General features: G+C 40.6%; 1 protein-coding gene across 1 annotated transcript in view; it reads left to right on the top strand.

Annotated features, from left to right (window-relative positions):
• Positions 1 to 17641, top strand: part of LOC126184339 (glutamate receptor-like) — a 149550-nt gene that overhangs the window by 107471 nt on the left and 24438 nt on the right. The gene's annotated exons all lie outside the window — the stretch shown is intronic.

Below are 17641 nucleotides of genomic sequence, written 5' to 3'. Positions count from 1 at the left end.
TGCAGGGTGGGGGCTTCAATAAAATAGTATTAAGGAGACAAGTTCTTTATTATCACTCGTGTAGCAACAGTGCTTGTGATGACCTCAACCCACAGGAAAAATAATTATCAAAATCTGAACTGAGAAGTCATCCAAAATTCTAGTTGGAAAACCACACTCTTTGTTATACTTCTCAATTGGTCACGATCCCACTTTGTTTATGAACTGAAAACTCTAATATTCACGAGAAACTGCTCTGAAATTAACCTGAACCAACAAAATTCTGTATATATTCTCTGAAACTTCAAAGACATCTAAGACAATATCTGAAAGGAATTAGAAAAAGTGACAAAATTTCGTGAATCACACACAGTACTGTTAACAATCGCATGAACACTGGAGGGGTTTCACCATACATCTACCCACTTTTGAGTATAACCAGTGTCTCTTAATACTACGACTCGTAGCAATACAATATGAAAAACTTTTATTACTGGGTAAACAGTCACTACGTGATTTGAGAGCTGACATTTATAATTCCCGCTCACGTCAGGAAAAGCACCAATACGGGAATAGCAGCTTTTACGTTATTGGTCAGAACGCAAGCAATTACGACGGTCGCCGTAATTTTCGCGCGAAGCCATATTTCGCGGCAAAATACTCTTATTAGTCACTGTCATATATCTAGTCTCATAACAATACATAAAACTGCATAAAATAACTACAATAATTTTGACATGCAAGGAGAACTAGTCCTAATGAGAGGAAGAAGTTTATATTTACTGGTGTTTCAACAATGACTACCAGGCAACTTTTAATTCACTGATTGTAATTTTATTTTCGTTAGCAGAAAGCAAAGGAACTAAACAAAGAATTTAATTAAATAGAGTCTGTAATTCTTATACTTTTAATAGAGAAAGAAAGTTTCTAGGTCAGGGGATAGCGTTCGGCGAAATCCCTTGACTTTTTGTTGCATACGAAGCGTTGTGTTAGGCAGCACGATGTCGGCGGGTTACGATGATGAGAGTAGGATACAGACAGTTCCGCTGGTTAATCTTCTCCGCCGAAACGTAAATAAAGTTCCGGCACAACTGTATCATTAACCCCGCGGTGATTAACAAACCACAAGACGCCAGTATACGAACGTTGTTGACATGTCCTCTCTTTCAAAGTACATGACGTAGACATCGCTCGTTTTTACACTTTATGCACTGTCCGTGACGCTATCGTCCATAATTACACGGTTCGTCACATTAATATAGTCTTAGCCACAAATACATAGTTAATAGAATTGTTCTTGTGTGTGAAGCATACCGTTTTCCTGTCCACTCTGTTCTCGCATTTCAAACTTGGACAACGTCACTGAAAGCCATTTATATTGCACAGTTAATTAGTCTTCACTTTCACGGCTTGATAGAATGTAATATACAACAGTTCCACCACCCAAAACCAATACCAGCAAAGTTCATTCGCATAAAAGCACAGTTCGTGTCGGCCACAACAAAGTAATGTTAGCGGCACTTTCACAGTCTGGTTTATTTGCTCTTAAAGTTCGCTGGCGATGGCATTACATACCGCAATGGTAAAGAGAATTAACAATCTGATAGTTCGGTATCACTGTCCATACAATTACGTATGCTTTTCATGAAACACAGTACTATTTTTCCCGCGCACGCTTCACAGACACGCCATCCACCATCCCCTCTACTACCCAACACTCTTTCGACTCTCGATATCACTATCGCTGTCCCCTGTCTATAGATGTTATATCGTTATCGTAAATTACATAAACCTTTATAAATGTTATTGACTGCGTTTTTCACAATTAATAATATTCCAAAAGAGAACTTTACAAACTTTACCACAGGTACAAAGCAAGAAACATATTTATCCATTGGCAAACGAAATAATCACAATTACATCTTTACATTTAAAAACCACAGTAGAATGTTACATAATCACGATTAGAAATGCCCATATGAACAAAAGAAAAAGAATAGAAATCTAAAGAAAATCACGAAAAAAAAATTTATATGTGTAATTAGCAATGCCTTCACATGCTGCAGTGCAGTGGCCACGCCCCCTCTCCTCACATGATTGGTCGCTGTGTGCAGTTTGTTGACAGCAGTTGCTTGGCCTGATGCTGTGACATGCGCCGAGGATTGCTGACACCAGCTTAGCCACACATGACGCATTAAAGGCCGGTTCCCACTAGAGCGCGGCAGTGCGGCGTGCGGCAACGGCAGCGGCAAGCGTTTTCTGCATTGACGCGGCGGCTCACGGAATTGGCGTTCCCATCTGGAAGCGGCAGACGTTAGCGGTAGCCAATGACGGACAGCCACTGAGGCACGGGGCAGGACCCACTGAAACGCGCGGTGCGTTTCATTGACTGTATCTTACACCTACATGAAGGAAAGACGAAGTTGGGTGAAGACATACCAATTTTTCATTTTCTGTACAATGTACTCTTTCACATATTTCATTATTCATGTTTTCTCATTTCACCATGAACAGATTTCATGACTACCGTTCACGATTGTTCACTATCTCCTAACACATTGAAACAATGTACGACAAAAGAAATTATTCAGATAGTTAAGCGAGACAAAAATTTAAAATGTGATACGGTAGCAGGTACACGAAACAGTAAGAACACAAAGGCTAGGGGGAAGGGATGAAAGTGGAAGCCACCTGATAGAATTTCCCACAGAGCATAATGTAATCATCGCCAGCACCTTGCTTAAGAATCACGAAAGAATAATATATATTTCGAACAGTTTTCGAAACCAGATTTTAAATTGTAAGGCATTTCCTGGTGCAGACGCAAACCTGACTGAAGACTGTCAATAGCAAGAAAAGCGTTCTGAAAAAGAAAATTTGTTCACGCCGAATATAAATTCTAATGGTTGGATACTATTTTACAAAGGTATTTGTGTGGAGTGCAGCCTTGTACGTAAGTGAAACGTGGATGATGAACAGTTCTGTCAAAAAGACAATAGACGCTTTCAAAACGTGGTGATTCATAAGAATGCTGAACATTAGATACGAGGATCGTGTGACTAAAGAAGAGGTACGGAATTAAATAGAGGAGGAAGAGGAAATTACAGCACAACTTTGACAACAATAGGGGTTAGTTGACAGGACGTATTATGGGGCGTCAAAGAGTGAGGACAAAAGGGTTGGTTGATACTATTCTGACAATAATCATCTGTTAATGTAAGCAGTGAATTTACTCTTCCATGCACTCCTCCACAAAACATTTAAACCAAAACTGAAATCAGCTGAACACCAAATCTTTCAACCACTGTCTGACAAGTACTGGATTCACTTTCAACTTTCTATAACTATCACCGGCTAGCCACACACACATACAGATATAAGGAGAACGAAAATAAACAAACATTAGTTTTCAGCATATAATTCTGCAGTTTGGCAACATGTACATAAACAAACCAGACAGGAGGGACATAAGGTGAACACACTGTAGTTACGACGTCAAATCAGAGTTTTCAGTAAAACGTCTACTGCTAGTGACAGAAGAAAAAAGAGCGAACATGAAAATGTGCTTATGTTCCATAATCTAAGTTTTAGTTCAACCTCCAGCATGTGACCAGGTGAGGGGAAACGTATATGTCCGCCAAAAACTCGATTCACTGTAAGTAATCAGTCATTCACGTAAAAAAAGATGTGAACTGTTTTATAATCTGCAAGTATCACTTATCAAAACAAAACTGAATCATTCTAGATTCCACCGAAAATGCCTTAAAGTAAAAGGCGAAACGCGTCTTGAACCAGTAAAGTACACTGGATAAAGAAAAAAGAAAGGAAATAATCAATAGCTCTACATATTTAGTAAATTACATCTTATGATATACCAGCAAATTAGTTTCGGTTTAACTTCTCATCCGACATGCTATTAATGCTGTTTAAAAAAATTCATCTATCCCTTCTGAAAAACTGTAGTTACTTTCATATCTCGGTAGATAAACAGATTTAGGATATTTATCATGCGACGAAATACATGACTTTTCACAAGTCATCGTTTGCAAAAACACACGTTTCGATTTCTTGAAACGTTTACGAAATTTGCGGTTGATACAACCACATGGTTTATGACGAGCAGGACGAAGTATCGGTCGCGTCGCGAGCGATCCGCGGTCGGTCACGGCACAGCCCGTCCGCCGACATATCATTCAATATCTCGAGAACGGTGATAGCTATCGATCTGCTCTCAGCTTTAAAAACAATTTCGATATGTTGACTAAATTTCATACGCAATAATGTATAACCTAAAATGAACTGTACGCAAAGTCCACGCAATGCGTTTTCACCTCTGCACACTCATTAAAATTTCGTGTAAAGGTTTACGTAAATGCGATACAGCAAGTAACTACGACGAATAACGAAAAGAAATTCGGTCCTTTATCGAGAGAAGATATCAGGCTATAACATGCCCAAGAATCAAATTTTTCTACCGAATAGTTTCCTTGGAATCGGATGATAAGTATTTCATAGCTGCCGCCGCGTCCGCGCCAGCGCTTCGGCAGAAGTTCGTGTGGCCCGGGGTGCCGTACCTGACGTCACGCTCAGCGCGTTCTGTGATTGGCGGCGCGCACCTGGGGCGCGTCACGCGGCAGCGGAAGCGGTTCGACATGGGCAAACCGCGACGCAGAGCCCGCCGCGCTGTGCCGCTGACGCCGTTTCCATGGCAACCACGCCGCTGACGCGCGGTTTTGACGCGCGGCAGCCCTAGTGGGAACCGGCCTTAAGGCTGGGCGCGCGGCACACTGGTGGCGTCAGCAGTGCTGTGTATGGCCCAATGCTGGCAGGGGAAGCCAACCTCTCGGTGAGAAATTTTGCTGTGACGGACGGCGGTGCGAGACAGGTGGACACTATGGCACCACCCTGGAGGCAACCTCAGTGCCGGTATCCAATAGCAAAATATATGTGGTGTCTACTCCTTTGGACATGTCCAAAATAACAGACACCACATATACACTTAAGCTGAGGACAGCCAATGATCACTTCAGTGCGTATGCACACCATGCTCGAACTCTTAAGGGAATCAGCAAAATGCCACGAGTAATGAGAATAATAGGCAAGGGTCACTGCATCAGTAGTGTGTGGGTAAGTTGAAAATTTAGGTCTGGCAGGAACGTGCTAGAGTAGTCCATACAGTTGCGATGACAACTGTGTATGGATAGCGCAGTGGTCATTACATCTGCCTAGAAAGCAGGAGACCTGGGCGCAAATCTCAGTGCGGCACAAATTTTCAGCTTTCCCCATGATTTAAATCAATGCCCAGTGGAAGCTAATGTTATTATTTCCTTTGCGTCTTATACGAGTAAAACAAGTGAGAGTTCCTAATTTCTGGGAGGCAACTACTACAGAGTTCCACTAAGTCTGTAAACAAGTCCTTCTCAGTGTAAGAAGACAGTTCTTCAAACGGTATGGCTACGTTATGTCACTTAATAAATTTTTATGAAATCGTTAATCGTCATAATCAGCATGTAAACTGCATAACAGCATAACGGAATATAATCGATGCGAAAAGTTATCATGACAACTTTCATCATTTAACATTTTCCAAATACACTGCTGCAAAAAATCGTACACCCTTTTAGAGGTTTACAATTCACTCAAGATTTAATGTTGCAACAGTGCATATGCAGTACATGAAATGATTATATTTACAGATCAATAGCACAAGCGGTTCATAGCGTCCAGTCATCAGCCCATGTTGCAATATCCATATTAGTATGTGGTGTAGCCTGCACAGGCGGCAATGCAGGCGCTAACTCTGGCATCCAGTCGATCGTACAGATGATAAATACTGTCCTGGGATACATTATTCCACATCTAGTCGACCTGTTCACGTAGTTCTGTAAGAGCTACTGTTGACGAGTTACACAGGTCGCTTCTCGTTCCGTCATAATTCACACGTGCTCGTTTGGAGACAAATCCATAGATCGTGCTGGCCAGCGAAGTTGCTGCACGTCTTGCAGTGCATATTGAGTTTCACAGGCAGTGTGTGGGCGAGCACTGGAACAACACATCACCTTACGGTTGCAAGAACGGCAAAAGAACGGCTCTAACAACGTTTTGCACGTACTGAGCACTGGTTAGCGTCTTCTCCAGAGACACCAAAGGTGAAAGAGATTTGTAGTTTATCATGCCATAGACCATAAGGCGTCGTGTGGGGCCAATGTGTCTTGGATGAACGCACTCTGCGGGACAGCGCTCACCAGGCCTACGTCGTACGTGCCAACGACCATCAATTATGTGCAGGCAGAATGTGCTTTCATCGCTGAAAACCATGGCGCGCCATTCCATCTTCCAAGTGATTCTCCGACGGCACCATCTGACCCGTGCACGTCGATGCTGTGGAGTGAGTGGCAGATGGGCTAGAGGTCCAGTAGTCCCAGTACTAATAACCGGTTCACAATAGTCCGTGTTGACGCGTCTGGGCTCACAAACCCTCTTATCTGTGTTGTGGCATCTGTACGATCTGCCACTACTGCCCGCACAACACGAAGATCCTTGCAGGTGTCTGTGTTGCATGGACGTCCAGAACCTCGTCTACAAGTGTGAGAATGTTCACATGACCACTGATACCAGCATCGTTGCACAACTGACGCAGCACGTCCAACTAGTGTAGCAGTTCTCTGATAGGATCATCCCAACGATGGAAAGCCACAATTCGATCCCTTTCAAACTCCCTCAGTTGGCTGTAGAAAGCACGAGTGCGTCTTCGTGCATGGTTGGCTGCTTGCTTCACACGTTTGCACCACACTGAGCCTTCTGGCTGTGAGTATTACTATTAAAGGGTAGGCACAGAGGGCGCTCTGGTAGCTATGCCACTACGCTATCTGTTAGCAGCTTAAGTTGAAATCGTGACAACTGTGTTGGGATAGCGCAGTGGTCATTCCATCTGCCTAATAAACAGGATACCTGGACTCAAATCTCAGTGCGGCACGAATTTTCAGCTTTCCCCATGATTTAAATCAATGCCCAGTCGAAACTAATGTTACTATTTCCTTTGTGTCTTATACGAGTACATACCGTCATCGTATCAGAATCGAAGTCGTCTTTCCAGGGGTATTAATTTTTTTCCGGCAGTGTATGTATGTGTGGCCCCTTTTTGGTATTGAGGTAAAAGGTGCATTTAGAAAAGAATATACCGAGGAAGTCACAAGATTTCTCAAGAATTTTAGGAACAGAAGCTACGGAGCTTTTCTGTAGAACCCTTAAAGTTATCGCCTTACTGCGCAAGGGACTTGTATAATGCAATAAGGGCACTGAATATGAGTCCTGTGCGTAGTAAGACCATTCACAAACGGCAGGAAATTTTGTAAGCCCGAGACACTTTTCATCCCAGAGTGCATTAGGAATCTGCAGACTCTACTGTCTTTGGTCATTCAGCAAGGAGTTACTTTAATTCATTAGGGGTAAATGGTTACCATACGCCCTAGAAAAAATTTCCGACCGGGGAGCCACAAGCATCATCACTGAGGTAGAACTGACCCGAACACTAGTTAAGAAATAAAGCTGCCTACATACAGAAGTGGACATCACCTCCACGTGCCGGATGTATTCCTGGTCGCAGCAGGATGCCGCACGCAGCCTTACTGGCTCGGGTGCTTTTTAAATTAATTAATTAATTAATGGACACATTAATTCACCACCTTTTCAGTAAAACGGAATGCAAACAGTCGCTAAAATTTGGTAGTCTTCCCTAAGGAAACTTTTATGCTCAACTTTGTACCCCCAGCGATACGGCTTCATTAGTTACACATTAATTGCATCAAGGACGTCTTAATGCACAGAAGTGTATTAATCAGTTTTAAATGATCAAAAGAAGAATTGTTACATAATTGAAGACATATGAACAACGCTTACTTTAACTTCCGTTGAGCCCTGCGATTTCTTCAGGTAGTCCCAGGGGCAGAGGCTACCGGTTCAGAAGAAGAATGGGTAGCTCTGCCAGTTAAAGTAGTAGTTGAAAGAACGAGTAAAATTCATGCATGATTCAAGTGACAGAAAACTAGACAGACTGCTTTCACTTGGAAACAAAGAAGAAATAACACAGTCAAATGCAACAGAACTATTGCTTTCATTTGTTCGCTCCCACAAATTGGTTTCACTCGAAAGAAATGAGTGAATAATTCAACAGATACTGGACTGAATTGACTTTTTTCATTCGGTAGCTTAGATAGACTGGTTTCGTTCAAAAGAAGACTGAATAATTCAACTGGTACCAACAACTACAACCGAATGACTCGATTTTTTTTCCACCGGTGGACTTGATCCATTGTTTTCATTCGGTTGTTCTCGTTACTACCATAATCTCTGGTGTAAAATTCCTGTGGAGTCCTATTACTTTTTACAGTTTACATGCTGATTGTGATGATTAGTTAGTGGTTTCATCAAAATGTTCGTCCACATTTGTGGCCTATGAAAGGTTTGGGCAGAAATGAAAGTGACAGAAGTGGGAATTCAGATAGCCAAGCGTTTACAAAACAATACCATTTTTGGCGTGGGTCGGGTGAGGCATGAGCCATTTAAGGTAACGTGGATTCCAGACGGCGGATGGCGCAATGGAAAGAGTGCAGAACAGAAATCCAAGGCTTGTGAGATCGAGCCAATATGCGCAAACTGTTTTTAATTTTCAATTTTTTCGTTAGTTACACTGTAAATAAAAGAAAACAATGGTGCCGCGTGGGGTAGCCGCGCGGGGTAAGGCGTCTTGTCATGGTGCGGGCAGCTCCCCGCGTCGGAGGTTCGAATCCTCCCTCGGGCAAGGGGGTGTTTGTTGTCCTTGGTATAAGTTACTTTAAGTTAGATTAAGTAGTGCGTAAGGTTAGAGATCGATTACCTCAGCAGTTTGGTCCCATAAGACCTTACCAAAATTTTCCAAAACAATGCTCAGAATACAATATTTCTTAAAATTTTCATAATAGGCACTAAAAAGGAAAGACATAGGAAAATTTGATATAGCAAATAAACTTTCAAGAAAGAATTGTAGTTACGGTATCCATCAGGACTCTGCAAAGTAAATTTCCAGGAAAGGTTCGTAAGAGTGTACACGTAGTCTGCATTTTATGATTTACGCTTCCCATTATTTTGCTTTCGAGCTGTACCCACGCAGCGATCTCAGTAGTAATATCACTTACGACGGTACGAATGTAGGGACCCAACATAACAACTCAGTCACCGAGCGGAGAAGAATCTTCGACCCGGCCGGAAATCGAACACAGGTCCCTTAGTTTATGAAGCCGCATCGCTGATCGCACGGCTACCAAGGCGGACGCGGACCAGATTGTGCTTATACGCATCGTAAAGGTGTGGTAGCAGAAATTTCCTCTGCATCTTGCACATGTTACATACGCAGCATTTTTACTATGACATAGTAGTTTTAAAGTTTTTTATAGAAAAACAAACGTGGTTTATATTCATCAAAGGTTCTCTGTAATAGCACAGTTCGTGACAACCAATGTGCAACACTGCTCCTATGTCAAAATGAAACTAATGGAATGCGAAGTCCTGTGCGCTTTAATTACAGTCCCTTCTTGGAAAGTTTTTTGCACAGTCCTTGCAGACGCTGTAAATTCAATACCTGCTGGGAAATTTATTTGCCATCCATAATTTTCCTTTGCCTTTCCTTTTCATGCTTTACACTGCAAATAAACCACAGTGCTCAATGTACAGGGTGTTCGGGAAATCCATTAACAGGCTTGCAGGACTTCTAGAGGGGGGTGAGTACAAAATGCTTTGAGCAGGAACCAGTGTTCAGGAACTTACCAATTCGGTTCTACGACGGTTTAAGTTCAGATGTTTAAGGAGAGGAACTGAATTGGGCGCGACTCAGCACCATTATTTTGCATTAATATGAAAGAAAACATCACTTGATCACATATATTTATGTGAACACTTAAACATTAGGTGTTTACGTTATTCCAAAAAAGAACCCAGCATACTATATGTACAGAACAGTACTGATGCAAAAAAAAGAAAAAAGCAGCGGCTTGATGTGGTGACCACCAATTTTGCTACAGACATTGTATCTACGAAGTATATTCTGATACACACTCTCCATCCCATCTGGTCTCTCTCCGATCTCTAGTGCAGCGGCCAGAACTCGTGTCAGCAGATCCTTGTCTGTCTCTACAGGAGCCTTGTAAATTAAACTTTGCATTCGACCCTGCAAGAAGCAGTCCATAGTATTACACCATTCAGTCTAACTGAGGCGTAGCGCCTTACATCATGCCTATTGACATCGGACGTAACGGCGGTGAATAGGCGCGCAGTTGGAGTGCCACGCGTAGGAGAGAGGTGGCGTTAGATGCCCGAGTGTATGTAGTTTCTGTGCGATATGGTAAAGGTCGCTAGCTGATGGACACTGTTTGAGGTACAGTCAAAATACTGTCACTTTTACTGGCAGTTCTGTTTTTTTTAATTTTCTAATGTTTTATTAATTACTATTATAACAGCGCTTACTTATGAGAATGAATGAAGGTTTGAATGTGAAATAATGTTTTCGATAAAGTTTTTGTAACATACATTGAAGTAACTGGTCTCGTGAGGAATGTTCAAGAATGACGTGTGTGACTACCGAGGAATTTGTTATAAACTATTTCGTCGCATTATGGTACAAGGGAAATGAGAATATGATTTCGATAAAGTAGTTAAGGGGAAGTTAATGTTATATTTGTGGGTTTTCTAAACTTATTTATGTTAATTTACTATTTTCATTCAGTGACAAATTTTGATCGGTTCTGTATATATGTGCGGGGTTGAGCGGGTTTCATGCCCCTTTCCCATTGGCTTTGACTTTTCTCTGCCAATCTGAAATTAGCATATTCGCACGTATTTCGGGAACTAGGAACGTCTTTTGTGTAGAGAGATGAGTTGAGTCGGGGCTTGGATCTCATAGTGATCAGACCTATTGGTAGGTGCTCCGATGGGAATATTAATACTGTGATATTTGTTTGATAAGTGCCGTAAAGTGTGGAAGACAGATTTAATGCATGTAAAATTTTACGCATATAAATACTTCCATTTAACTATTGTTAACCTTCTACCGACTAAAACAATTCATAGCGCGACTTGAAGTTACGAGGTATACAGCTGTTTCTTTGTAACTTTTTTCGGTTGAGAACTGCATTTTAGTAATTCCAAGGACGCGTGCTTGGGAGAAGAGAGTCATTACAAGGCGAGTGAAACTATATTCGCAGCAGCCGGGAAGTATAAGAAGCTGCAAAGAAGAGATCCGTAGTAGAGAATGAATTTGAAAATGAACAGTGTCGAACAGTGATCAAAATACAGGATAGAACAGTGTGTGACAAAGTGAAAAAGCAGGACACTGTAACGATAACTGTAATCCTAAGGTGGGAAGAAGAAGAAGGACATTGCAGATAAGACAGCAGCAGCGTGGAATTAGCAGGCGGAACGACAGATGCAGCAGCAGCCGCTTGTGTCAACAACTACACTGACGGTGTTGCAATAGATGGGAGCTGCGACGGACCCGCAGTTTCAGGGCGGCGAGGCTACAGTCAACAAATAGAGATAAGTTTAGTTCATCTATTGTTTGCTTGTATAAAAATACTTTTTAAAGTGGAGGGGTTCATGGAAGTGCCAGACAGACAAGCACTGCAAGGCACAGAATTGCGGGTCAGTTAGAAATTAATGATGTTTTAGTTCCTAATTTACAATAATTATCCATAATTGTGGGAGGGAAATAGGGACATATTGTTTTAACAGATGTAACTGTGGGAGAGGGTACCAGCTCTTTTAATGATAGAATGGGTGATGTTAGTGGTTCTGATTTATTTGAGATGAGCCCCGTTGACGTAAATGAACAGGAGACAAGGCAGGCAGATGCAAAACTTGATACATTGCAAGTAAAGCAAACTCAGTGGGAAAATATAAAGTAGATGTTAGTAGCATTAATGCTCAGCAGCAATTAAGCAAATAAAAAATTAGCTAGGGATCTTAAGCAAACCATTTAAGAAGTAAAACAACATCAACTGAATAAACTTGAACAACTGAATGGTAACTTTAATAAGAAAATGGATCTGGAGGCTGATACTATTAAGCAAGGATTAACAGGATAACTGATCAGCAGTTCAGTAATATTAGTGGTTTAGCTAGTGAGCTTAATTATTTCAGAGTTGAAATTGATACTGAGTTAAATATCTAGACCTCTGATCTAAAACAAATGTGCCAAAAAGAACTGAAGGCTTTTGACGAAAAGGTCTAAGTTAAAGTTTCTCAACTTGAGGAAAGTTGTAAGAAATTCTCAAATAATGTAAGAAAGGAATTAACAGAGACTAAACTGAGTGTAGCTAGCGTGAGCATGGAAGTGCTGTATAGTTATATCTGAGTCTGGAAGAAGTAGAAACTAACATGGATCATTTGACCAATCAGATGGGGGTGGTGGCAAATGAATTGCATGATTATAACAACAGCATAACTGAAGTAGAACATAAAATACAAGTTGGTACTAACAGTGTGAGTGGCAGTCTGAGAACAGAGTCGGGTGACGTAGCTTACATTATTAACAGACAGTTCTTACGTTTTGGTCCTACTGTACATATGTGTCCAAAGGAATTTTCGAATAATTTTGAAAATGTGTTACCAAGATTGTGAACCGATGGGCAAAAAATCGGTTTCATTTTATCAAAATTTAAGGGGAAATCTAGGACCTGAGTGTAAATGCTGCTGAATGATACGATACTTTGGAGAAGTTTAAAGATGCATTTTGCAAACAATATTGTGGTAAACAAAAGCAGATAGATGGAATTGCAAAACAATTTCTGGGCTGGGGAAAAGTTTAATCCCAGAAAGAAGAGTGTGAAAAGATTTTCTTTAAAGTTGGTTGCTAATTTATCGTATCCCACTAACAAATTAGAGCCAGAGCAGATTACAATGGGTTTCGATGGAAAGCTGCTTATGAACTTGCGTAACAAAATAACTGCTGCACCCAGGGACGATATTAATAATTTTTTTAATTATCTGGAAAGAGTAGAAAGATTAATGCAAGAGGAGGAGCAGAGTAATAGAATCTTTAGGCCTCCGAATAATGCAGAACCTCGACAGAATGTAAATGTGAAGAGAGCGGGTGTGTCTCGACATTATGGCAGCGCCATGCTACGGAAGATACGCAAACCAACTCCGATCAAGGACGTGTTAATAGATCATGATTTTCAGTATATGACCATATTGATGCCCAAAACGTACAACAGTGCAGAAGACAGCACAGAATCACGGCGTACGGGAAACTAGATCCCGTCTGTGAAGATGCTAGCGTTTGCAGGACGGGAAATGGTAGTTTCAAACAGCTAGCAACTCCTTTTTTGAGGCGTAATGAAGAAGTGAGGAATTAGGAAGTAATGATGTGGGTAGTACAAATGAGGCAAATAACATCAAAATATGTGTATTTAATGATGGATTGAGTGACGTCTTTAATAGGAACAGGCGAAGGGAACGCTGCACTATTGAGGATTTGATATGTGTGTGTACAGATGATGACACAGGTTCAAATTAACAGGGAAACGTGTGGAATGTAACAGACGAGGGATCTTTTCACAAAGAAGGGGAGAGCATAGATAGCAAAGAATTGCAGGGTTTATACCAGAGAATTATTGTGGAGGTGATTCATGAGAATTCGTTTGTAGTAAGGGCAGATGTCCGTTCTGAGAATGACCATAGTTGGGGTCAGTTAAGTAATTGGTTAGAGGAAGTTTAGGAAGAAAAAGGTGATGAGTCAAGATGTTTTGATTTGTCATGAGTGGATAGACTGACTGCTACTAAGAGAATAAATATTGAGAATAATTCTACAAGTATCTGCGTAATCTCTTGGCATGAGGGAGGTTTTGAGAGAAGGTAAGTTGTACACGATTTGCTAGATGAATCTGAAATCAGTAATAGTGGGGAGAGGATATGACCACCTGTAGTTGAGTTAAGGGTACAAGGGGAAGAAGTGCGGTGTTTAGCCGACAGTGGCAGTGACCTTTGTGCTGTTAGTCAAAACTCGTTAGATGCTTTGTCAAGCAAGGAATTAGTAATAATACCTGTTATGGGGATTCAAATAATTGTATCTACAGGAAAGGTTAAGAAAGTTGTTAAGTATGAAGTGTTGCTGCCTCTTAAAATCAATGGTATACAGTTGTATCATAGCTTTCAGATAATCCAAGGATTAAGTGTGGACATGTTGATAGGGGTGGTCTTCTTCAATAAATACAGAGGGAAGCTAGATTTCAATAAGGATTCTATGATTTTGGAAATACAGGGAAGAAATGTAATTATACCTTTTTTAGGAAAAAGAATCTAACTACTGAGGAGAATGACACTTTCCCGTTAGGTTCAAAAATGGCTCTGAGCACTATGGGACTCCACTGCTGAAGCCATTAGTCCCCTAGAACTTAGAACTAGTTAAACCTAACTAACCTAAGGACATCACAAACATCCATGCCCGAGGCAGGATTCGAACCTGCGACCGTAGCGGTCTTGCGGTTCCAGACTGCAGCGCCTTTAACCGCACGGCCACTGCGGCCGGCTCTTTCCCGTTAGGTATCGCATAAAAAGAGAATATATGGAAGGGTATAAAGAATATGGCACTGAGGAAATGGAGGTTGATGCAGAATAGTTTTATTTATTTTATTTATTTATTTATGCATTTATTTTACCTGGCAAGATTAGGGCCTTCAGGCCCTCTCTTACACCTAACCAGGCATACTCAGATTGAGCAAATTTCAGTTTCTACAGAACATTAAGGACAATAGTTGCTGGTTGTACAGGACAAGATAGAAGGGAAAGTAGAAGAAATACCTGAATTAAATGAAAGTCAGAAGAAAGAGTTAAAAGAAGTTTTGCTGGAGCATAAAAATGTTTTCTCAGATCAGCTAGGGTTAGTAAGGGACTACGAATGTTATTTAACTGTTAAAGAAATGCACAGTTTTTAAGAAAATCTGTACCAATTTCAGAAAAGCATAGGGAAGCAGCAAAGGATTTAATCCAAAAAATGCTTAAATGAGGGATTATTGAGAAAGCTGTAAATGTATACAACACTCCATTAATTGTGGTTATTAAGCAAGATGGATCTGTGAGACTTGTGTTGGATAATAGGGGTTTGAATAAAATATTTATACCAGAATGTAAGAGGCCTGAAAATATCGATGAACTATAACAAAAATTTAAAGGGACTAAATTCTTGGCTTCATTGGACATGACTTTTGGCTACTGGAATTTGCCACTAGCAAACGATTCCAGGAACAGTACAACATTCTTATTTGAAGGTGTTATCAATGTAAGGGTGTACCATCTGGACTAAATATAAGTACTTGTGCCTTTGGGAGAGCTATGTCAAAAGTTCTAAGTGATGAACTACTGAGAAAAATAATTGTTTACGTTGACGATATTTTGCTTTCGACTGTAACATGGAAGGAACATTGTGTGTTATTAGACAAGGTTTTGGATGTAATTGAGGAAGCCGGGATGAAATTAAAGCTGCATAAGACTGAACTTGTAAAAAAGGAATTGAGATTTTTGGGACATATCATTAGTGGGAAAGGAATTCTTCCAGATCCTGAGAAAAATGAGGCTATGAGGGAATTAAAGCTCCCACTAACAGAAAAGAATTGAAGGGTATGTATGGCCTATACGGATTTTATCATCGTTTTGTATCAAGACAGTTGTTTAATGCTCCATGTTTGAGAAATCTGTTAAAGTATAGTACGTTATAAGTGGACTGTAGAGTGTCAAACGGTATTCAAAGAACTGACAGTAGCTTTATGTAACAGTGAAGTACTTCACCGTCCAGACTTCACTAGGCCGTTTTGTTTAATAACAGACGCATATTGATATGGAATTGCTGTAGAATTGTTTCAAGTTGATTAGGAAGGAGAGAAAAGGTTAACAAAAGTATAGCTTTCGCTAGTAGATTTTTGCAGCAATCAGAAAGGAATTATTGTATTTCAGAATAGGAGGCTTTGGCTATTATATTGGTTTGCAAAAATTTCAGCAGTATTTGCTGGGCACAAAGTGATTTTGTATAGTGATCATAGGGTACTGACATTTTTATAGACTTGTAAACCTAAGCATCCATGATTAACTAGGCCCACAGTTTATTTCAAAAAGCTTCAAGGAGTGTTAATAAAGTAAAAATATTGAACATACTAAAATTTCGGCGTACTTTCCGCAAGGTAATATGTGTGAGAGTATTATGAAAGAGCTTAACAGGTTGTGTAGAACATGGGAGCAATATTTATAGTATTTTGAGGAGATAATCAATCATTTGAAGCACGAAACTAGAGGTTTTGCCTATGTGAGTTGATGTGTGGAACAAGACCCGATAATTTACTGTCTGAAGTTGTGTGATTGTGGCATTGGAGGAAAGGGGAAAATGGCTAGAGAAAAAATTAGGAAAAAGTCACTTGAGAGAAAGAGGCGACGTGATGCTAGAGCACCTCCTCCTTATTTCAGCACAGGCGATTTGGTTTTAGTTAAAACTAGGGAAAAGCTGAATAAGAACACTTCAGAAAAAAGAAGTTTACAAAATGGTTCAAATGGCTCTGAGCACTATGGGACTTAACATCTATGGTCATCAGTCCCCTAGAACTTAGAACTACTTAAACCTAACTAACCTAAGGACAGCACACAACACCCAGCCATCACGAGGCAGAGAAAATCCCTGACCCCGCCGGGAATCGAACCCGGGAACCCGGGCGTGGGAAGCGAGAACGCTACCGCACGACCACGAGATGCGGGCAAAGAAGTTTACAGATGAGTACATGGTTCCTTTTTGGGTAGTTGAAAAGCTGCATCCAAATGCTTACAGACTGGAATACTGGATGTCTGGGAAGCCTTTGGGATTAAGAAACATTGTTGACCTGAAGAGATATTTGCAGTAACAGTAGGGGTAAACTGAGTTGGGCTTCTACTGACTTTGGTAGGCACGGCTCTTGACGAGTGGTGCCCTTCCTAGCTTGGTGTGTCCATTTTTATTTTCTGGTGCACTCCACCCTAACTCTTTCCTGTCCAGGTTCTATCCCCACTGTGTTCTTTAATTTCTGTTTTACTCTTTTCAATCTAGTGCCTATCCTATTTGATGTGACCACAATTTCTGTGAACGAGGTGATTTGGAAAAGGAATCTTTGGTACAGTTATACACTTATAACTTCTGCCATCTCTTGCATAAAAATCCTTGCAATGTAGGTCAAGAATTAATTTTTGTTGTAGCATAATTTTATGTACTGAGGGTTCATTATTCCGTATTTAAGTTAAATTTAGAAGTAATAAGGTTTTGGTATCCATTCGGGATGATAAATTGGAATCAACTGTGTAGTTTGGTCAAATGAATATGTGCTGTGGTGACAGAAGGTTAATGACGGCCAACAGTAAAAATATTGAAGGAAGAAAAGTGGAGTCAGCTCCAGTGAAGGTTGATGTTGTGGTAGCTGAAGCTGTAAGCGATGACATGTAGCTTAATAAGTTCTGTTGCATGTGGAACGAATATAAATGCCGAGCAGGTACATTTATTTTGTTGAAGCATGTGAAACTAAGAGGGAGAAAGAATTGGGTTCTAGTAATTTGATAGCAATGGAAAAATAGATTCAGAAAGGGTGCCCTTGAAAGTTGTGAGTTTATTAATGCTGAAGGTATC

The sequence above is a fragment of the Schistocerca cancellata genome, chromosome 4 (assembly GCF_023864275.1).
Source record: "Schistocerca cancellata isolate TAMUIC-IGC-003103 chromosome 4, iqSchCanc2.1, whole genome shotgun sequence".
Taxonomy (NCBI): Eukaryota; Metazoa; Arthropoda; class Insecta; order Orthoptera; family Acrididae; genus Schistocerca; species Schistocerca cancellata.
This window is presented reverse-complemented; position numbering and strand designations above follow the sequence as displayed.